Genomic DNA, 22,480 nt, shown 5'->3' with positions numbered 1-22,480 from the left:
TTCTCAGATACCTTGGGGACCACTGTGTGAATTTCTGGCTCCTTGGGAAGCAGACACGGAGACAGATTAGGAGTGCAAGATTGCGGGGACAAAAAGTTAGAGAGGGAGGGAGCCAAACCATAAGAGACTCTTAAAAACCAAGAATAAACTGAGGGTTGATGGGGGGTGGGTGGGAGGGGAAAGTGGGTGATGGGCATTGAGGCACCTGTTGGGATGGGCGCTGAGTGTTGTATGGAAACCACTCGACAATAAATTACATATTAAAAAAAAAAGATTGCAGGGGACAATGTCTGTGTAGGTGGCTGAAGGTGGGGAGTCCCAACGCTGTTGGACGCAGGGAAGCGGGGTGTGGATATAACGAGATAGACCATGACAGAACACCAACAGCAGATTACAGGTTGACAACTCAGAACTGAATGTTAGACACGTAGTGTTTAGACATATGGAAGAACCATCAGGAGAGAAGAACAGAAAGTTACACGGTGCTGCCTTTGGAACAAGAGCTGAAGAGAAATGAGTAAAGTAGGGGGCAAACAGATTAATAATGGTCATGGGGTTTGCTTCCTGTCACCAACACTCTTCCTGGATTATTTCACTTATTGGAACCAAGGGCAGGTTTTATTTTGTTAAACAACAAATCAATCAATGACATACATTCCCAAATAGATTAATAACAGTCATAGGTAAACCCTTCATAGACAACCCATTACGGTCTGAACGTCAGACCGTTGGAACCAATGTCAAAAAACGCAACCGAGAGTTGCCTGGGTGGCTCAGTCGGTTAAGCGTCCAAGTTTGGTGCAGGTCATGATCTCGCGGTGTGTGAGTTCTGGCCCCGCATCGGGCTCTGTGCTGACGGCTCGGAGCCTGGAGCCCGCTTCAGATTCTGTGTCTCCCTCTCTCTCTGCCCCTCCCCCCATCTCTCTCTCAAAAACAAATAACCACTGAAAAAGATTTTTTTTTTTTTTTTACAACGCAACGGAAAAGTGAAGGCTGCAAAAGAGGGCAAATGAAAGGAATGGTTAATTCAGAGGCTGGTTTAAACGTCAAGAATGAAATGTGTTCCACGCATCAGGATTCTAAAGTGAGAGGAGGGTTGGCAGCCGGCATCGGCTGGCTTCTTAATTACATCCTTGTCCGTCCAAGACCCATGGAGGCGTCATTCCAAGCACACACACACACACACACACACGCACAATCTATCCTTTTTTGCAAAGGCTTTTTCTAGACTTGTCAGCGGATAAAACAAGCAGTTAAGGGGGGGTGTGGAACACAGTTGCTCAAGCAGCTGTTTTGTTTACAGTGCTTTTGCTTATTATGTCTTGAAGCAGATGGGTTATTTGGATGTCAGGTAGCTGTGGTCTCAGGATCCCTGAAGAGCTGCAAGGCAAGCGGTGTCAGCGGAGCCCGGCAGCTGCAAGCTGGCGCGTGGGGATCGGAGGCTCCCAGTTGGGGCGGCAACAACGAGGCAGGGTCAGACGTCGCGCCCAGAGACGCTGCGCGGGCCACAAGGGCCGTTTCCTAACCAGCCTCTTTCCTGGAAGTGTCAATCTCCCTACCGTTGACTCTGGAAGAGGCAGCATCTGAAAGTTCGGGCTGAGCGGAGGGTGCCGGGAAGGTAAACATACCCATCTGTACCTTCCACGTGCGCACAACGCGTTTGTTTCAAGCACCAGCAGCGATCAGTTTTCCGGAAGGCGGTTTGGAAAGGGTTTGCTAATTTCACTTAGCAAAATGTTCATCCACGTTGCTGCAAATGCCAGGACTTTCTTATTTTGTGATTTTAATAAAAATTGTTTACATTTGAGGGGCCCCCGGGGTGGGGGCTCAGTCGGTTAAGCGTCCGACTTCGGCTCGGGTAGTGATTTCACGCCTCGTGGGTTCGAGCCCCGCATCGGACTCTGTGCTGACCGCTCAGAGCCTGGAGCACCTGCTTTGGATTCTGTGTCTCCCTCTCTCTCTGCTCCTCCCTCACTCATGCTCTCTCTCTCTCTCTCTCTCTCTCTCAAAAATAAATAAACATTAAAAAAATTGTTTACATTTGAAGTGTAACATGATTTGGTATACATGTACAGAGTGAAACACTTAACTGATGTCAAGCTAATTAACATATCATCTCCCCGCCGGTGACCGCTGATTTTCTGTGTATGGTGGGACGATCTGAAATCTACTCTCTTAGCAAATTTCCAATACAGTATTCGCAACTTCGGTCAGACGCTGTACATTACATCTCTAGACGGACTCATCTTACATAACTGTCACTTCGTTCACTTTGTTTAACCAAGGATTTCCTTCTTTTTAAAGGCTGAATAATAGCCTCCCGTAGAAAGAAATGATTACATGAACAAAAGCTCTAATCCACAAGCAATTGTCATAGAAACCTTTAGGTACTGAACACAGCCATCTAACACAGGAAAGGGATGAGAGTCAAAAGGAAAACTGGACAGAAGCTCTCCTGGAGGACAGCATATCACTCTCCCGATTCAACAGATCAACAGAAAAAAACAACGCGAGACCTGAATAATACATCAGCAATAATTAGCAAGCGCACAAATACACAATGTGTTTTAATTAGTTGATTCTATCAGACTTTGCTGAACACCTGCTTTTTTGTTCTGTATTAGGAAATTAGCAATGACTAAGACAAACGTTTCTAATTCTCAAGCAACTACATTCAGCAAGTGGGCTGGGCTGGCTAGATCTGTTTCCTGGGGCTGGTCACCTCTAAGCTGTGAGGGAGGCTAGGAAATAGAATTTGAGGTGCTAACAGGCAAGGCTGGGCTACATAATTTTCAGGATCCCATGCCAAACAGACCTCAGCTCAAAAAGTAAGGGAAAAGTGGGGCACCTGGTGGCTCAGTTGGTTAAGTGTCCGACTTTGGCTCAGACCATGATCTCGTGGTTTGTGAGTTTGAGCCCCGCGTCGTCGCGCTCTGGGCTGACAGTTCAGAGCCTGGAGCCTGCTTTGGATTCTGTGTTTCTCCCTCCCTCTCTCTCTCTCTCTCTCTCTCTCTCTCTATTCCTCACCTGCTCACACTCTGTCTCTCTCAAAAATAAATAAAGATTAAAAAAAAAATAAATTCAATTAAAGAGTAAGGGAAAAGTTCTCCTTTCTTTTTTGGTTTTCTTCTCCATCTACCATGGTGGTTTTTATTCGCTATTTCATGTCGGAGATGTGGATGGTCACGAAGTGCAGACAGATGCTCCCTGGTGTCCAGGCCCTGCCCCCAGACTCAGTGCACCTGCTGACCCTCCCCCATACCTGTGCCCAGGTCCCCAGTTGCAGGTGCTGGGTCTGTGGAGGAGGTGGCTGAGAACGGGTTCGTGGTGGAGGAGAAAGTGGGAGGTGAGCCAAGGCTCTAGGACCCCAGGGCACGTCCTCTGGTCCCATGGTACTTCACTCAAATGCAAACTCAAAGAGAAAACTGTTAAGAATTTTAAGACATCAGCCACAGAGACTTCAACTCCATGGAGGGGCCCCTTCTGAGGGGCGCGTCCCTGTGTGATCACAGGCTCAAGAAGTCAGTTCTGCTTTCGGCCTCTGTAGCGGAGGCAGGTAAGAGAGAAGGAGGCGGGAACAGACATCGGGTGAGCTCACCTATAGTCTCCCACCACGTTGCATGCGAAAGGCAGCCTGTCGCTCTGAATTGGCATCAGCATAGCAAGTCGCCGAGTGCCCTGACTGGTGCTAACTCAGTGTTAGCAATTCCTTAATGCCATCCCGATATTTCCGGCCCTACGTGTTTTATTTGGAAATACGACTGAGCGGTACATGGAAGAGAATTTAGCCTAGAATATTTAACAGGAAACATGAATGTGAGCGTAACAGGCCCTTCCTACCTCTGTCATATTTGGAAGACTCTTGCAGCATCCAAAATGTATTACTGCTGATCTATAAACAATTTAAAACAAATTTTTAATGTTTACTTATTTTTGAGAGAGAGGGAGAGAGAGAGAGAGAGAGAGAGACAGAGAGGCAGAGCACGAATGGTGGGAGGGGCGGAGAGAGAGAAGGAGACACAGAATCCGAAGGAGGCTCCAGGCTCCAAGCTGTTAGCACAGAGCCCGACGTGGGGCTCGAACCCACGAAGCACAAGATCATGACCTGAGCTAAAACCAAGAGTCGGACACTTAACTGACAGAGCCATCCAGGCGCCCCAGATCTGAAAACAATTTTTAAGGAAAATATTAAATATTAAAATATCTTGTGATTCCAGGATTCTAGGATTTTTTGTTCTTCTTGTTTCTTTTCCTGCCATTGTATCCCCAGTACCTGGCAACTGTTTGTTGAATGACTGAATAAACGTATTCAGAATGATCACTGGGGTTTTGTAAGGTAACTTAATATTCCTTGTAAGTAAAATCAACACAAAAGGGCTGATGCCTCACGAGCCTCATTAGAAGGGTTTTTCTCTCCCCTGTTGTTTTGTAATAGATGAATAGAATTTGTGTATCAAGTTGCTTACACTTGGAACTTATTAGCAACTCTTGTTTGTTTTAATTTGGGGTTGGGCTGAAAACAGTACTTTTGATGGCACAGTTGCGAAAAGGGTCAAGTCAGGCACCCTTATTTGTTTATTTTAAATGTTTATTTATTTTGAGAAAGAGAGAGGGAGGGAGCACGCATGAATGGAGGAGGGACAGAGAGAGAGAGAGAGAGAGAGGGAATCCCAAGCAGGTTCCACACTCTCAGTTCTGAGCCAGATGCGGGGCTCGAACTCACGAACCACGAGATCATGTCCTGAGTCAAAATCAAGAGTCGGGCGCTCCACTGAGCCACCTGCGGCCTCAAGTCGGGTGTCTTTAGATGCTTAGTCTGAAAGTCCCATCTGGACTGAAGCCGAGACAGAGGTTGGAACTGGAGTCTACAGCCCGAGTACTTCTACAAAGTCCCTCTAATTGTGGAACCCCAAAGGCCATGCCAAGGCTCCACTGTCCCTGATGTGGCTACTCAGGGGCTTTTATCTTGAGGTCAGGTCTAGCGCTCCTGGACTCGCATCAGTGACACAGGAATTCGGACGTGTCCTTTGGCCAGAGTCCTCCCCGACTCCTGGCCGGGATGCCAGTTCCTCCAGACCGGCCCTTTATCTCTTCTTGACCCAGTGGAGATCATGTACCTGAAGATAAATGAGCCTGGTACAGTCATTGCACCTGGGACAGAGAGACACCCAAGGTTGCCACGGCATGAGGAGGACACGTCTCCCTCTGGGGCTCTCTCATTGAAGCTGTTGACGGCGGGGAGGGAGGGCTCCGGATACCGAGACCCTCAGTCCAACAACCTGCGAGGAATTGATTCCCGCCAACTGATCACGTAAACATAGAAGGGGATCCTTCCCTATTGGAGCCTTCTGATGAGAGTGCAGCCCGGACTCACACTGTAGCTGTCTTGTTAGACCTGATGTGGGAGATACAGCTAAGCCATGCCCAGACTCCCTACCCACAGAAACCGTGAGCTAGTAAACGTATACGATACTAGGCTGCTAAATGCGTGACTATTTGTTACACAGTAACGGACAACCAATAGAGGGGTTTAGTCCACTGTTGACCAAGAGCATCCAACTCCTGAGCTCCCTGAATACGTTGGGAGAAGATCACCAGACAGCTTCCACTTAAAATCGTGAGGCCACCCCTGACGGCAGAAAACACTTTTAAAATACCACGTAGGGTTAATCATTGGCTATATAAATAAGCATTCAGGGCAAATGTCTTTGTTATCATACCGGTGTGCTAGGAGAAAATGCAAACTATGATCAGGAGTGAATCCCGCAAAGACTCCGTTAATCAGCCAAGCTTGGCAGGTGTTCTGCCAAGAGAGGAAGCCTTCTCCGCGGGCCAAGTGTGTTCAGAGGCAGTACAGTGAGTGAGTGTTTGTTAGCAAAGCTGAAGCAGTAAAGCAAGCCAGACCCTTTAAGATCTCCAAACAAGGGAAAGAGGCTCACGGTGTCTGGACAGTTCTGGGCCGTGGTTTTAGTCCAAGTGTACCTTTGCCTAGAAAATGGTTCCTCCCTTTTCTGAAATGCGTACACTTCTCAGAAAAGCATGGCTTCCCAAAGATCTTTTAAAGACGTTAAACCACGACCGTTGTCGTGAAGCATCCCAGATTTAAAAAAAAAAAAAAAAAAATCCGTAACCCAGTTTCCAAAAATAACTTGATTTCAACATCAGAACTGTCATCTCAAAAGGTTTCATTCTTAGCAGCAATTAAAAAATGAGAAAAGGTGACAAAGTTTCGTTCTTGTGTCTTTTTTTTTTTTGAAAGGCTGTGATATGCCTCACTGAGAAACTGTGTGTGTGTGTGTGTGTGTGTGTGTGTGTTTTAATGTTTATTTATTTACTTATTTTGAGAGAGAGAGAGAGAGAGCAGGGGAGGAGCAGAGAGAGAGAGGGAGAGAGAGAATCCCAAGCAGGCTCCATGCTGTCAGCACAGAGCCCAATGAGGGGCTCCATCTAAGAATGTTGACCCCTTCCTGTGATTCCATTAAATGCTCTGGCTCACGATGCAGTTCCCATGGGCTCTTGTCATTATAGAATGGTCTACGAGGAGGGGATTGCATCATTTGTCTTCAAGTCCAAGAAGGAAATAGAGGCAAAGGTGGGTGCGTCCAGAACCCCTGTGAAAATCTGAAGGGAGCCACACACACTGTCCCCAGACCAAGGGGCACTCACGTGGGCCCATGTTTCGCAATGATTTTTTTTTTTTTAACATGTACTTGGTCACTGTGAACTTCAGAGCAAGAAAGCCCTAAATTAGGGAAATTAGTCTTGCTCCTGGCCCATACCCCCTCTCTCGGGTGGATCTGTTAGGCTCGTGGGTTTACCATAAGACCTAGAAGCGTGCGCCCCTTCACGTCACTGGGCTTTGTTTTGTGCATTAGGTTTGGGCTTCACAGCTACAGACTGGCCTGGGCATGGCTTGTCAAGACTGCAGAGAGAGGAGAGGGTTTTCCCGAGCCCCACCCCCACCTCCTGCCTCCCTGCGTGCCTTCCTCCACCCAGCACCCCTTCCTACTTTCCTTCCTTCCTTCCTTCCTTCCTTCCTTCCTTCCTTCCTTCCTCTGTTCCTTCCTGTTCCAGTTCATTTATTGTGCAGATCTGCCTAGGAAGAGAAAACGCTCCTGATGTGTGGTTCATGATTTACGACACCATTCAATTGTAACAACTATTCATCACTGTAACTTAATAAATGCACATTATGACCGCGCAGATTACCTCCCGCCGTATGGTTTTGCATCTTCCATCTAGGTCTATGATCCCTTTTGGGGGCAAGGTCCGGGTCTAGATTCACGATTTTGCCTGCGATGTCCAGTAGTTCCGGCGCCGTTGGTTGGAAAGACGACCCTTCTCGCCACTGGATTGCTTTTGCCTTTTCGTCTGAGACCAGTGGGTGGCGCGTACGTGGGTCTTCTCCTGGGTGTTCCATTCTGCTCCCGTGGTCCATCTGCCTTTTCTTTCACCGACGTCATCCTGTCTTCATCACTGTGGCTTCACAGCACATTTTGAGGTCAGGTGATGTCAGCCCTGCAACTTTCTTCTTCTTCATTAGTGTCTTGGCCACTCTTCGTCTTCTGAATTGCTGTATTCACTTTGGGACCTGCCTGTCCCTACCCACCCTGTGGATTTGCTCCTCGTCACAGGTTTGTGTATCCTTTGTGGATTCTTTTCTGATCCCGTCCTCACCAAGACGTTTGCCAAATGATGGTTGTTCTATCCATCTCTCCCTCGCAACTACCGGCTTGGTCTCAGACGTTTACTGTGGGCAAGAGAACCCCCACCCCCGTCCTTCTCTCTTGACGGTTTTGAGAAGTATTGGTGAGGGGTTACATGGGTGGCCCATATTCACAGAGCGGGGGTCTTACGCACACCCTCCCACCTCCTCCTTGAGGACAGAGTATTTACACAGCTATTTGGATTTCTTCTCCACGGGACATTTGTCTGTCCTTCCCCCATTCATTTATTTATTGACTCATTTTTTACACTAGTATGGGCCCATGGATATTTATTTTATATTGGGTTATAATCCAATATTACTACATTTTATTGTTCACATTGTTTCAACTTTGATCACTGGGGGCACTTGGAATTCTCATGGAAGAATTCAGGCTTTCTCAACAACAAGCCAGCAGCAATGAGCTAAGACCAAAGAATTCCAAAGGCTTGGGAACGAAGGAAAGAAAATGCCTGTCGTGCGCTCCATTCTTGTGCAATTTTCAGAAAAATGCATAAATAGGTCATCTGATTTCACATGCGCTCAAAGGAGAACAATGATTTCGGACAATGACTCACAGACCCAAAGAAAGTCTGCTTCTTAGTAGATGCGTTACAACCATATGGCAACTGGCGATAGCAAGTTCCTTGTGGTGGCCTGTGACCAGGATGTAACTTCCCCCAAGATTCCTTGTGTTTCTGTGGCTGGCCACTGAGGTTGTTGTTGGGGTTGCAGTATGGCACGATACCTGCAGCATTTAATACTCTCTGGTCAACCCACATTCTTTCCAGGATTTTAAACACGAACCAAAGAATTCAGAGACCTCCAGGAGGACGTTTTCCTAATAAATGTCCAGTTGTGCCAAAGTTACGGAACAAATATGACCTTAAGTGGCATTCAGTGACAATGCTAGTAAAATAAGGTTCATCACTGGTATCTAATGTTGGTTTTTGCTTTTTCTAATCCTACCCACAGTCTCATCTGAGGCTGTCTCTTCTGCATCTCTAGTGAGGGAGGTGGCACAGCTATCCTGTTCTCATTGTCAGAATGAGGAAAGGGTCCGTATAGATGGAGGACGAGTCTCTGCCCCAGGTAACTCACTCTGTAAGGAAGCCAGGTGCACGTGTTCTGCTTGGAGTTCTCTCCACCATGCAAGGCAACTCGGGAGAGAACAGAGTGGAGGAAGCGGAAAACCAGAGGTCGGGAATAGTCTCGCTCCAGTGGGGTATCAGCCGCGTCGTCTAATCTCTTTGGGCCTCAGTTTCTCCTTTTTTCCAGAGTGAGAAACTATAGACGTTAGGATTCTGTAAAATGAAGGTCCTGGCTTCCATCTACAGAGGAATAGAATCATTCTTGTTCCACCAGGCCGTTCATTCATTCACTCACTTTCTGATGGTAATGCTTTCTGACGGTCCAGACTGGATGACAAGTCATTGACGTGCACGTGTAGACCTACGCTGGACGTTGTGAGGGCATGCTCCCGCTGTGCCCGCTAGCACAAGGTAACCTGTTTATGAGCTTGGTACCATATCCGCCAAGTTCCATTTCAGCAGCGGACACAAAACGATTCAAGTCCTGAGCAAAACTCCCAGGGGCCTAATTTTCAGGGCTCTTGTTTCGCCTTGCTGATTTCGCCCGGCCCCACCGAGAGATTTCCGTTTCCACGCTGAGTTTCTCCTTGGTTCGTTTAATGTTGCTTTTGTGCTCTTTACGAAGGAAAAGCAAGGTGCCATGTTCCTTACAAAGTCGACAGTATTTGACCAGAGTCGATTACGTACGGACTTTACGGCAAAGAAAGACACCAGTGTATCTGGGGCGCGAGGCGTCTTGCAAACTACTAGAACCGCAGGCTTGACGGGGCTTGGCTTGGGTGTCCTCTTGCTCAAAATTCCACTGGAGGCATGGACTGCCATTCCCTTTTACATCATCTTAAATATTTTTTAATGTTTTTTTATTTTTGAGAGAGAGAGACAGAGACAGAGAGAGCGTGAGCAGGGGAGCGGCAGAGAGAGAGGGAGACACAGAACCTGAAGCAAACTCTGGGCTCCGAGCCGTCAGCACAGAGCCCGATGAGGGGCTGGAACCTACGAACGGTGAGATCACGGTCAGAGCCAAAGCTGGATGCTTAACCGGGTGAGCCACCCAGGTGCCCCAACCCTTTTACACCATCTTAAAGGTGAGTCTTTTGTGAATGCCATTGGAGAAACCAAGTGGCCATTTAGCGGGTACGTCCATTTAGCAATCGCCAGAGCTGGATTCGTGTACGCAAGAGAGGAGGGCTGCGGCCCTTCCGTGTAGGATCTTGAAACAGAAATGTGTTTTTTTTATTTTTTTTTATTTTTTTTTTTTTAATTTTTTTTTCAACGTTTATTTGTTTTTGGGACAGAGAGAGACAGAGCATGAACGGGGGAGGGGCAGAGAGAGAGGGAGACACAGAATCGGAAACAGGCTCCAGGCTCTGGGCCATCAGCCCAGAGCCCGACGCGGGGCTCGAACTCACGGACCGCGAGATCGTGACCTGGCTGAAGTCGGACGCTTAACCGACTGCGCCACCCAGGCGCCCAGAAATGTGTTTTTTAAAATTTATTTACTTAAATCCAAGTTAGCTCGCATACAGTGTAGCGTTGGTTTCAGGACTAGAACCCAGTGATTCATCCCTTCCATACGATACCCAGTTCTCATCCCAACAAGCACCTCCTTAGTGCCCATCCCCCATTTAACCCTTCCCCACACCCACCTCCCCTCCAGCAACCCTCAGTTTGTTCTCTGCATTTAAGAGTCTCTTATGGTTTGCCTCCCTCTCCGTTTTTATCTGATTTTTCCTTCCCTTCTCTTAAGTTCATCTGTTGTTAAACAGAAATGTATTGAATGAATGAAACTCTATGAACCCAGGAAGAATGGGTATATTACACGGTGGCAATAAGATTACATACATGAAATGGATAATTCTGATTCTGAGAAGTGGACAAACTTCATACAATAGGCCCATTCATTGCTTACGGGTGGAAGGAGAAATTATTTGTCACACGATATTTTAGTTTTTCTCAAAGGGCTCTGTCCATTTAAATTTTTTTTCATGTTTATTTTTGAGAGAGAGAGAGAGACAGAGCATGAGCGGGGGAAGGGCAGAGAGAGAGGGAGACGCAGAATCTGAAACAGGCTCCAGGCTCTGAGCTGTCAGCACAGAGCCCAACGCAGGGCTCGAACTCACAGACCGCGAGATCATGACCTGAGCCGAAGTCGGACACTCAACCTACTGAGCCCCCAGGCGCCCCAGAGTGCTCTGTCCATTTAAAGTAAAAGGGAAACAAAGCCGAAGGAGGGAGAAAATAGGGGGAAAGGGGGAAAATGTATCATTGAGAAGAAGTGTCAAAGCAATGTTTAACCGGCTGAAATAAAATCTCATTTCTCAGTTTAGAAAAGCAGAAGGGGGGGCGCCTGGGTGGCGCAGTCGGTTAAGCGTCCAACTTCAGCCAGGTCACGATCTCGCGGTCCGGGAGTTCGAGCCCCGCGTCAGGCTCTGGGCTGATGGCTCGGAGCCTGGAGCCTGTTTCCGATTCTGTGTTTCCCTCTCTCTCTGCCCCTCCCCCGTTCATGCTCTGTCTCTCTCTGTCCCAAAAATAAATAAACGTTGAAAAAAAAATTAAAAAAAAAGAAAAGAAAAGCGGAAGGGGAGATGGGCATCAGTAATGATGATAAATACAAATCTGTGAAGTGAAAATATATCAATTAGGGAAATACGTTTAGCCAAGAGAAGAAGAAAGCTGAAAACATGGAAAAGTCACCTTAAAAATAGTAGGTGGAAATGGAAAAGCAAAACTTGACAGGAAGCCGCGTGTGTAACCCTCCAGGGACTTCCGGGTAGGCAAGAAGGTACAGCATGAAGCATTTTGTGACCAGACGTTAAAAGAATGCTTCTGTTTTCTCTTTGGGCCCAGAATGTAAACACAGGTTTCCTACCGCAATGAAGTGTAGCCACTTTCCTCTTGAGCTTCCGCAGTGCCGGCCCAGAAGCTCCTCGAAGCTGATGGGGTCCGACCGTCAGGGGCCACCGGGAAGGTGCCATGACGACTGTCATCATCGTCGTGACGATGGCCACTCACTCCTCTTTGTGAAAGTGCAAGCAGGACTCCTGTCGGCAGATACAGAGAAGGGGAGGAAAGGATCGAATTCCTTTCCATTACTCGAGCACGTAGCATGGGCCACTCGCTGTGCCGAACCTTTGCCCGCACTATCTCATCGAATCCTCACCTACGTCCTGAGGGACGGTGATCATCACCTACGTTTGGAAGATGGGGTATTTGGGATTCAGGGAGGTTAAGATATTTGCCCCTGGCTGTGCAATTTGAACGTGGCAGACCATTTGAAGCCATGTAGAGAATGATACCATATCTGTGATAGACTGAATTACGTCCTCCCCAAATTCACATGTTGGTGTCTTGACCCCAATATCTCACAACGTGACAGTGTTTGGAGATGGGGTCTTTCAGGGGCCAGTTAAGTTACAATGAGGCCATTAGAGAGGGTCCCGATCCAATCTGACCGGTGTCCTTATAAGAAGGGGACATGGGGACACACAGAGAAACGTGGGGCTGCACACACCCAGACGGAAGGCTGTGTGGGGACATGGCGAGAAGGTCCCCATCTGCACACCCAGGAGAGAGGCTTCAGGAGACAGTATCACCCTGCAGCACCTTGACCTCGGACCTCCAGCTTCCAGAACTATGAGGACATAGATGTCTGTGGTTTCAGACCCAGCAAACTCATACATTACCTGACATAAAAAACGTCACCAACAGGTATTTCTTCCAGGTTCCAGGTTCCTGTCGGTTGAAAATGTCCCGCAAATGGTATCCAGTCAGTGCCCCATGAAGTACACACATCTGCAGAGATCAGGAGCTGTCCCAGGGCTGGAGGGTGGCCGGGCACGTCAAGATGGCCCCCACCCCACCCCACCCCACCCCTAGCTTCAACCACGGCCTCTTATCCCCAGGTGAATGTGCTGTAGGAAATAAGTTAGGTTACCTCAAGGTTCTGGGAGTTGGAATGTGTTCATGCAAAGCTGGGAATATTTTTTTTTTTAAATTTTTTTTTTTCAACGTTTATTTATTTTTGGGACAGAGAGAGACAGAGCATGAACGGGGGAGGGGCAGAGAGAGAGGGAGACACAGAATCAGAAACAGGCTCCAGGCTCTGAGCCATCAGCCCAGAGCCCGACGCGGGGCTCGAACTCACAGACCACGAGATCGCGACCTGGCTGAAGTCGGACGCTTAACCGACTGCGCCACCCAGGCGCCCCAAAGCTGGGAATATTTTTAAAGGTAAGATCTGTTGGTTGAAATAAAATACACTGATCTCATGGAATAAGGAGATTCCGCCTGGATTAGCAAACACGTGCGTTCGGCGCGATGATATTCAGACACACTGAGAGGATGAAGGGAAGGCGACTGTGTGGTTTTGATCGTGAGAGGGAGCGACAGAGGGGGGCGGTCGGGGACAGACAGACCTTCGGCCACCATGCCTTCCCTCCACCATTTTCCCACCAATAGGATGGAACCAGCATGGATACACCTGTCCGGCTTTGCCTTTGCTGCATGAGGGACCCCAGGCCCGGAGGAAACACGGGGAACCCTGACAGCTCTCTCTGTCCTAGCCACCAGTGACGAGGGTTGAACCTGCTCTGAGGGAGGGATGGGGGGGTGTGCTTTGCAGATGGGAATGTCAACATTGGAGAGTGGATTCTGTCTCGAGCGGTTACACCAAGACCAGACTAGAGAAGAATTATGCATTTTATAAATGCTAGGCCTCCGTTTTTAAGAAGACTGCACCCCGATTTAAAATGAGATTAAGTGAGGCTGTTCAGAGCCCATGAGTTTCAAAATAAATGAGAGCAGGTGACACTGATTGACGCCGGGGGGATTCAGCCACACGGACTCCAGCCTCTCCTCGGCCTTGGCGGACGGTCTATCACCCCACAGCCATGGGCTTGGGGGTTCTCCTCTAATAATTGTGGCAGGTTATACCGATTCGTCTTAAAGCATCCATTCACTTACTAAGCAAGTACAAACAGATCGTCTACTGTGTGAGCTGCTGTGGCCTGGGCTGGGGCTTCAGCGGAAAGCAGGAATCCAAAGGAGACAGTGACAAGGGACGTGAAGGGACACCGACAGTTGCGAAACCTGTCTGTAGGTGACAGAGCTATGATTCAGAGAGGCTGCAGGATTCCTCTTTGGAGAAAATTGCTCTTTGTTTCGGCAAAGAGCCACAGTGGCCACGAAAGGTGAGGGTCCCTTGGCTTGGCCTCCATGTGACGGGCGTGGACCAAAGAGGGTGAAAATGATCTGCATTTGGGGAAACTGGGGTTCAGGGAAGAAGTGGCCTGGAATACAGGAGAGAAGAGGGTCAGGGAAGAAGAAGTTCACCCCAACAACACAACAGGGCCCGGTTATCGGAAAGTTCCTCTGGTGAAGTCTTTTGTGCAGTATTGGGGGTAGGAAGGAGGGAAGGAAGGAGGGAGGGAGGGAAGGAAGGAAGGAAGGGAGGAAGGAAGGGGAAGAAGGAAGGAGGGAGGGAGGGAGGGAGGGAGAGGGGGAGACAGTGGAGCTGGAGGGGGGGTCTGTGCGCAGCAGGAGGTACTGGGCTCTGTGAAGAGCCGGAGACCAGCTGGGCACAAGGAGACAGGAGGATGGCAGGTCAGGAAGTCAAGGTCCAGGTTAACCCGGCCACAGTGGCAACGGGAAATGAGGGCTAAGGCTTCGATGCTCTCCACCCGATTCTGGGCCGTGTCGCCGCTGGTCCCCCATCTGGCACAGCACAGGGGCTCGTGAGGCCGACCTCGCGGAAGCAGGAGGGACGCGGTCCAGCCATGTCCATCCAAGTGAAGGGGGTGCAAACCAGGTCTCACCCCGGACAGAAGGGGTTGCTGAGCCATTGACTGCCAGCCCTTGGTGCGGTTGCCGGGGACGGTGACCTCCGGCAGGGAGAACGGCCCGTCAAAGACAGCGCTGCGCGACCACGCTGACGAGCAGGTGAAGAGTGGTCTTGCAAGGCAGGCTGCAGAGGGCATGGGGGGCAGGGCAGCCTGAACAGATGAAAAGTACCGGGGTCCAGCGACGGCAAGAAACCACGGGACATCACGGGCTCGAGTGTGGAAGGGGCAGGTGGGGTAGGAAGAGGAGACTCAGAGTGCTCCCTGAGTGCGAATTAGCCCGAAGCGCCCCTGCCCCGCGACGGGGGGCGGGGAGGGGGGTCCGAGGAGGCACCCAGCCTCCCTGGGCTCAGGTGCACGACTTCTCTTTCTTGCCCTCTCCCCAAGGCCCCAGGTTGAGGAAGGCCGGGGACGGTTCCCAACGGCTCGCCCTGCTCCAGAGTGGGGGGGCCGGAGGAGGCGAGGCCGCTGAGGACGAGGGAGCCGGTCCCAGCTGCTTCTCCTGACTCACGGCTGATGCAAGGGCCCGTGTCCCCCAGGGGTTCTCTTATCTGCCCATAAGCAAGCCCCTAAGCCAGGAACCGGCAGCCCCCGTCCCCAGGCCAGGCCCGCGCTGCACTGACCGCTCGTGCCCGATGGACATTGTCATCTTACACACGAGGAAAATGGGGCTCAGGTGGTCAGGAAACGTGCGGTCACACGGGTGGCCCCGGCAGAGGGCCACCGAGGCCCCGGATGCTGGGCTGCAAAGCCGGCTCTCCTCCTCTCTCCCTTCCACGCCCTTCTGCGCCCCGTCCCCTCCTGAACTCTGCACAGGGGCCTCCCCGGTGGCCCTGAAGCTCGTTCTTGTTGGCATCATGGTTTGCCTTTGCCTGGTTTCTCTCCCAGCCGTTTGGGGCTCGGCCCGGGATCACCCCCAGGTGCCCTTTGTCATTCATTCGTTCTGTGCTCTGCACCCCCGGGTGGTGGGGTGGGGACTGGCTGGTGGGCTCAAAAGCGATCAGCAAAGAGAGCACGGTGAAGGGGTGTTTACAAGGAGCGGGAGGCATTCTGGGAAAGCCACAAGGTGTGGTGGAGCTCCCGGGGGCTGGGGGGCAGACTGGTCCTGAACACTGGCAGTGGCTGTGGAGTGGCCATCTGGAAGGGGCTGTGGTCTTGGCAAGGCAGTTACAGCCACACGAGCCACAGCCCAGCAAGGTGTGGCCGAGGCGATGGCCTCTCTCCACGCTTGCCCTTTGACTCCTGCCAGTGCCTCGAGTTGGCCAAACCCACCGGCCCCTGGGGGCCCAGCCCGTTCTGCCTGAAGGATGACAGTGCAGGGCAGAGACAGGGCTGGGCCCGCAGGGCCATCAGAGAGTGCCAGCGCGTGCTTCAAGGCCACACCATCGATCCCATTGTTTCATGGCTTTCATTGGCTTCCGACGTTAATCATGCATTTCATTCTATTGCCACAGGTTCTTAATCATCGCTGCGTGGGCATTGGAAATTCAACACCCTGTCTGGATATTTAAGGATTTCATCAAAGCATCCATTCTACCCTGAAGGTTCCTCCTTCTGAGCTGTTCTCTTGCTCTGGCGTGTAAGCTTCCAAGCCTCGGAAGGTTCTGGTAGCCGTGACGCTAACTTGCTTCAGTGCGTCTACGTGTCTAGTCCAGTCCATCCAGTAGAAATGGGATCCAAGCCTCAAATGGGGGCCACATATGCAGCACCTGGGTGGCTCAGTCGGTTATGCATCCCACTCCAGCTCAGGTCGTGGTCTCGCGGTTCATGAGTTCGAGCCCCGCGTCGGGCTCTGCGCTGACAGCTCGGAGCCTGGAACCTGCTTCGGATTCTGTGTCTCCCTGTCTCTTTCCTTCTCCTCTGCTTGTGCTCTCTCCCTCTCTCTTTCTCAAAAATCAATAAATGTTAAAAAAAAATTTTTAAATGGGGGCCACATACGTGGCTTAAAATTTATTGGTAGCCACATTAACACTGTTAAAGAAGCAGGTGGAATTAAGATTAAAACATATTCTATTGCACCCGGTGTATCCCGCGTACTGTCATTTCAGCATATGGCCAATAAGAAGGTTGTGTCAACGAGATGTTTGGCCTCTTCCGTGTCGTTCCCCGTCTCTGAAACCTGCTGTGCGTGTTACGCAGACAGCACAGCTCGGCTTGGGCTCGCCGCTCGTCACGTGCTTGGCAGCCCCGGGCAGCGAGTGGTCACTGGCTAGACAACCCAGGTCTACACTCCGCCTGCTAACTCGTGTCGGGTGCTTGTTTTCCCCTCCTGCGTAGGCTGCCCTCAAGCGGGGCTCCTTCCCCAAAGTCCCTAGTCCCTGCCCCCCTGCACAAAACCAAACGAAGGCCGACCTATTTGAGAACTTGGAGCTGCAACCTTGGCTTCCCTGGAACATTGATCCAAGCAGCTGAGCCAGGGTGCAAACGGGGACACTTCCCTCAATGCGGAGGGACCGCCGCTCTCCCTGTCCCCCACGCAGGGGCCACCGGAGCGGTGACGGCAGCCCCGCGTGCTCTGGAGTCTGCTGGGGCTGGATTCCCATCGCGGCCCCGTCATCTCTGAGCTGGGTGGCCCTGGGCAAGTCACTTCGTCTCTCTGAGTTGCGGAGCCTTCGTCCGTAAAGTACAAGAACATACCTACTCCTTCTGGGTTTTGTGATAACCGAGTGAATGAGTGTATTTAAGATGCCACACGGCGGCTCGAACTCAGCCAGCGGCCGCCATTCTACTTTGCTGAGAAGCAGGTGGGAGAATCCAAAGGGAAAGAGGAGACGGGACCCATTGCTTGCGTCTTCCGTGGCTCAGTCGGTTGAACGTCTGACTTTGGCTCAGCTCACAATCTTGCGTTCGTGGGTTCAAGCCCCGCGTCGGGCTCTGTGCTGACAGCCCGGAGCCTGCTTTGGATTTTGTGTCTCCTTCTCTGACCCACCCCTACTCGTGCTCCGTCCCTCTCTCTCTCAAAATGAAATGAACATCAAGAGATTTTTAAAAAGAATAGGAAAAATAGCCATGAAATGTGGCTGGGAAACGCGTAACATGTAATGGATTGAATTCCGCAGCCCGATGCTGTGATGGGCAAAACGGGGGAGGCGACACAGGGGAGGGAGGAGAGGAAATATAAAAAACTAAGAAGAAAGGATCATAAAAACCACCTAGGCCAGTGAGTTCTAACTGGTCCAGGCTCCGTGCGCAAAGGAGGGCGCTTTGCTTTTTCTCGAATGGCAGAAATCCAGCTTGAATTTACTTAAGAAACATATTCTTTCAAGTGCATTTCCTGGGGAGTCTAAAAGTCAGCTGACTTCAGGCACGGCTGTGTCAGAGGCTCAGCCCTGCTGTCAGGCTGGGCTGGTTTCCTCTCTCCTCCCTCTCCCATCTCTTGGCTCCGTTGTCCTTGGTGACGGCGTCATTCGCAGGCAGGAGGTGGCCGATAGTCACACTGGGCCCTCGCTGTTCTTGCACTAGTGTCCAGACAGGACAAGAGTGGCTTTCCTTCCAGGGTCCCTCTTGTGCACCAGAGGACTCTGCTCCCCTGGGCTGATTACCGAGGCGGGAGAGGGAGGCCAGGGCCTCGATGAGCCCCAAGGGGTCCGATGCCCCTGCCCTGGGCTGGTGGCTTGTGCCGCAAATCTGTGCTCAGTAGAAACGTGCAGTGAAGGGAGGCAGAAGCGGGTCTGAGATCAAAAGAGCGGTTGCCACGGGAAGAAACGCAGAGAAGGCACTGGCTTCCCCGCACCCCGGCTCTGAGGCTCAGCCCCCCGTTCCCTAGGGTCCCCAGGGCGCATTGTGAAAACCACCCAACACCCCTCTCCCGCTACCTCCTCCCCCAATACATTTTGCGAATAAGAAAACCGGGACCGAAGGGGAGACACAAAATACAGCCAAATTTGAAACCTGAAACCCCCGAATCAGTACTCCCGGGACTCTTGTGGTCGCTCGCAGACACGAGCAGAGCCTCGAAAAGTCGGGAGTCCCTCCGAGGCAGGTGGAACGGGGGTGGGGGGAGACGCTGGCTTCTTGCTTCGACGCTCAGGCTGTGGACGAGCGTCCCTTGCACGGGCCGCTGAGTGCCACGCTGTTCACATTTGTTGTGCTCCCTGTTGGTGTTTTTGCTGCTGAGAGTGGTCCCCGGACGCCGTGCTGAGTGCGGTCTCGTGCCGCTAAGTGCAAGGAGGCTGTGGCGTGCCTCGTGGGGAAAACAGGAGTGTTAGCTCAGTGTGGTCACGGTGCTGCTGGCTGTGATCTCAACGGTAATGAAGCCATACATATATATTAACTAAGGTGTCTTTCTTTCTTTTATTTTTTTTTTTAATTTAAATTCAAGTTAGCATGCGTTGCAGTCTTGGCTTCAGGAGTAGAACCCAGTGAGTCATCACACGACACCCAGTGGTCATCCCAACAGGTGCTCCCTTACTGCCCGTCACCCACTTAGCCCATCCCCCCACCCACCTCCCCTCCAGCAAGCCTCAGTTGGTTCTCTGTATTTCAGAGTCTCTTATGGTTCGCCTCCCTCTCTGTTTTTATCTTATTTTTCCTTCCCTTCCCTTATGTTCATCTGTTTTGTTTCTTAAATTCCACATGAGTGAAACCCTATGACATCTTTCTCTGACTGACTTCTTTCCTTAACGTAATGCCCTCTAGTTCCATCCACATTGTTGTAAATGGCAAGATTTCATTCTTTTTCTTTGTCGAGCAATATTCCATTGTGTATACACACACACACACACACACACACACACACATCTTAAACACAAATCCATATAATCCAGGGCATGTGTTGATTGGTTGATGAACGTGTTGGAAAACATGACCAGAAGCCGGGGGGAACCTCACCCTGCGTTTCCCCAGGAGCTATGATTTGGTGATTTTATAGACCGTAACCACTGTGAAGAATGAGGACTGACTGGAATCCCTCCAGGCCCCAGAGAGTCACCACATGAGCCAGTCCACTGTCTTCTTGTTCCGCCATGTGCAATGTGGGGACCTAAATACAGAGGGGGGAAAGAAAGAGGGATGGGGGAGGGGGAGACAAAGAGGAGAAAATAAAGCAAAGATATGAGAACGTCTGAGGGGAAAGAGAGGGAAACAGAGAAGTTGAGTGAGCCAAGTTGCTAAGAGGTGAAGTGTAGGTTCAAAGGCTCTCCACAGCCATGCTGAGTTTGTTGCCCCAAACACTTCCAATGGCCTTGAACGTGAGCATCAGACTTGTGTGTAGGATGAGACTCTCCTTAGCCCCAAATACGATAATCGGCCCTTGTCTAAAAGTTGTGTAAACCAAACACAAACTTCAGCAGAACTTAGGGAGAAGTGCCTCATGACACGTTTATAAGAATGCTTTCGAGAATGTGACGCCTTCGGTGAGCAGCCCCGCCCAATCTAGACAATGAGGGAGGTGAGAGAATATAAATACAAGCCATCAAATGTAAGCTAAATATACAACTGTTCTCTCTCTTTAGAAATAAATTTCTGAGTCTGCTTCATAAGAGAGGCTAGGACCTTTCCTGTCGTTCGAGCTTATCCTTGGATAAGAGCTGATTAGTAAACTCAAGCCTGTGTAGGGACATTACAGAAACTGCATTGGTTACAATGCTTGATGTGGACAAGTGCAATTATTTCATTTATTTATTAAAAACATTTTTTTATGTTTATTTTTTTTGAAGGAGACAGAGCATGAGCAGGGGAAGGGCAGAGAGAGGGAGACACAGAATCCGAACAGGCTCCAGGCTCTGAGCTGTCAGCACAGAGCTGGATGTGGGGCTCGAACTTGTGAACCATGAGATCACGGCCTGAGCCGAAGTTGGATGCTTAACCGACTGAGCCACCCTGGCGCCCTTGGACAAGTGCGTTTATGAACTGCATTTCGTTCTTAATGCTGAGAAAATCGTCCGCTTTTATTTTCAAACTTCAAAATTTTTTTTTTTTTTTAATAAAAGTTCATTGGCTTTGTATTCTCAAGGAGTTCTGGAAGATTTGAATATGCGTGAATGGAAAACCTAGGATTGTAAAAGGTCTTACAGCCTCGGCATTATCCAGTGGTTGAGTGCATATATTTGCAGTTTCCTGTTTGCGTCCGCGAAATGTCCGACAGCCTTCGCTGGGGTTGCTGTTGGGTTTGTCCTTCTGAGATTTCACAGCTGCCTCCATTGAAGACGCTTGCAGGTCTGGAGCAAACGTCCGGTTCAATTCATCAGCCTCTTCCTTCCAAAGCAAATCTTGGTTGTCCGCCGTGACGCTCTTAGAATGACAAGCGTTTGGAAAAATGCTGATGTTGCTGTTTTAAGGGTTCAAGAGCAGGGTCGTAGAAGAGCCTCCAGGGTCCCCCACGCGCCATAGTGCAGATGTAAGGCTGGAGAAAGCCTGTTGCCAGCACCGTTGGCTGGCGACACGGGTGATGTCTCTTTCCTTTATGTTTTTCTGCCTTGTCGAACTTTTGTAAAATATGCAGACGTTACTTTAAACATGAGGAATAAGTATGTTTGGCTTTCTTTTGGGGAATCTGTCCGAGAATGTAGGCAACTCCTGCCTCTTCTGCTGGCCTCTGCCTTCCCTCTCTGCTTGGGCTTCTGCTCGGACTCCCGTCCACACGCCTGCTGGGAGCCCAGAGAGGAGCCGTCTTCCTGGTGCCGCCCCCTCCTCGGGGTTAGCGCCCCGACACCAGCCTGTTCATCACCCCCAAGACCACTGCAGCCCCAGCATCACACACCCACTCCCCAGGCCCGTGCCATGCCCACATGGTGCGGGGATCACCTCCCAGAACATTCCAGAACACTCGGCGAGTACAGTGCGAGATGAGAGCCTTGATAGGCTTCATCCCTAGGAAGTCAGGGATGGCTTCCTTGAGGAGGCAGCCCCGAAGTTCTAGCTCCAGTTTTAAGGAATTAAAGAAAAAAATCTGCTTCTGAACATTTAAAAAAATACATAATAACATGGTGACTATAGTTGATAACACTGTCTGGTATAATTGAAATTTTATTTCAATTATATTATTTAAAAGAATTTTTTTTTTTTAATTTTTTTTTTTCAACGTTTATTTATTTTTGGGACAGAGAGAGACAGAGCATGAACGGGGGAGGGGCAGAGAGAGAGGGAGACACAGAATCGGAAACAGGCTCCAGGCTCTGAGCCATCAGCCCAGAGCCTGACGTGGGGCTCGAACTCACGGACCGCAAGATCGTGACCTGGCTGAAGTCGGACGCTTAACCGACTGAACCACTGGGCGCCCCTTAGATCATCTTTTTTTTTTTTTTTTTAATGTTTTATTTATTTTGGAGAGGGAGCGACAGAGCTCAAGCAGGGGAGGGGTAGAGAGAGAGGGAGACACAGGATCCGAAGCAGGCTCCAGGCTCCGAGCTGTCGGCACAGAGCCCAACACGGGGCTCGAACACATGAACCATGAGATCATGACCTGAGCTGAAGTCGGATGCTTAACTGACTGAACCACCCAGGCGCCCCTGAACTTAAATATTCTTAGCAAAAAAAGGGTAAATATGTGAAGTGTTGAGTATTTTAATTACTAACTCAACAGAGGGAATCAGGAGGCTTGCAAAAGCACGCTGCGTGCTTTCTGCTATAGAATAAAAGAACGTGGCCGACCTGATCGATCTGGCCCCAGGTTTCAGCGCTGAAATGAATCTTCATGGGCCTGTTCGTGACATCTCACTAACGTTTCATCGAGGGCTCTGCGGTCCCGTTGCTGACCCGTCCTTGACCTTATCCTTGAGCTGCGTCCGTTTCCCGAGAGTACACGGTCGTGCCCTACGTACGACCCATACCCGAGCCCGCTGATGGTTGTTTCTGTCAGGACTGTGCCCCTGTGCATGTCTGTGTGCAGGCAACACGAGGTTCAAGTG

The sequence above is a fragment of the Puma concolor genome, chromosome C1, assembly GCF_028749965.1.
Source record: "Puma concolor isolate L17-30 chromosome C1, mPumCon1.1.hap2, whole genome shotgun sequence".
NCBI classification, from domain to species: domain Eukaryota; kingdom Metazoa; phylum Chordata; class Mammalia; order Carnivora; family Felidae; genus Puma; species Puma concolor.
Note: the sequence above shows the minus strand (reverse complement) of the source record.